This window comes from Echinops telfairi, unplaced genomic scaffold, assembly GCF_000313985.2.
Source record: "Echinops telfairi isolate 266 unplaced genomic scaffold, ASM31398v2 ScPeMD7_7469;HRSCAF=8507_1, whole genome shotgun sequence".
Classification (NCBI taxonomy): domain Eukaryota; kingdom Metazoa; phylum Chordata; class Mammalia; order Afrosoricida; family Tenrecidae; genus Echinops; species Echinops telfairi.
In genome coordinates, this window is record NW_022111373.1 from 97,464,602 (window position 1) to 97,465,821 (window position 1,220).

Consider the following 1,220-nt stretch of genomic DNA (forward strand, 5'->3'; position numbering starts at 1 on the left):
TGGCTCATCTCCTCCCCGAGACCCCTCTGCAAGGGGATCTCCAGTGGCCTACTAATGGGCTTTGGATCTCCACTCCGTACTCCTCCCATCATCCACCATGGTAAGATTTTTTGAGCAAGGGAATTCTTATAGGAAAACATCGCCAGCTTAATGAATGAAAAATCAGGCAACCATTCAGGAGGCCAAAAAGACACCAGTTAGATTGAATGCCAAGAAGAATTTGCCAAGGTATATAATAGTTAAACTATCCAATTTTGAGGAAAATGAGAAAATCATAAGAGCAGCAGGGGGTTGGGAGAGGCAGTCACCTATAAAGGTATCCAAATAGAAAATATGCTCAGACCTCTCAGGGGACACCATGAAGAAGAGGAAAGAGTGGAGTAACATATTTAGAAAGTTGAAAGAAAATAATGCAAACCCAAGAATACTCTCCCCAGCCAATTTACCTATCACGATAGATAGAGAAGTAAGTCTTCCCAGACAATGAAAAACTCAAAAAACACATCAAAAGAAACCCAGCTCTACAAAAAATTCTTACCAACACAGTACAGGCAGAAGAACAACACTCACCAAGCACAAATAAGGGACGACCACATAGAGACACTCCACCCAGAGGTCAACACATTGACAACAGACCCAAGATAGCATTGGCTCAACAGTGAAAGGAAGGCAAGAATGAACTACACACACACACACACACACACACACAACACACTGATTAGAAGGGAGGTAGGAAAACATGCAACACAAAAGACATAAGATGACATCACAGAGTCCACAGATTGATGTGATAACTCTGAGTATCTATGGACTGGACTCGGCTATTAAAGATAGAGACTAGTGGACTGAAAAAAAATACAACCCATTATCTACTGCCTACAAGAGTAGATAAAACACAACCCATTATCTATCTGCCTACAAACTTGCAGATAAAAATAAGCTGAGAATCAAAGGCTGGGGAAAAATATACCAAGCAAATGGCAATTCAAAAAAACAAGGGTTGCAATCTTAATCTCTGATAAAATTGATCGCAAGGTGCAACCCATAACAAGAGATAAGGAGGGCACTCTATAATGCTCAAGGGAACAGTAGACCAAGAGCTAGGAGCATAATAAATAAATAAGTGAGAGACCTGTGAAATTGGACCAACAAACACACCAAAAGATGAAAAAAGAAATGACATGCTCAACAATCATCATAGGTGACTTTGATACACCACT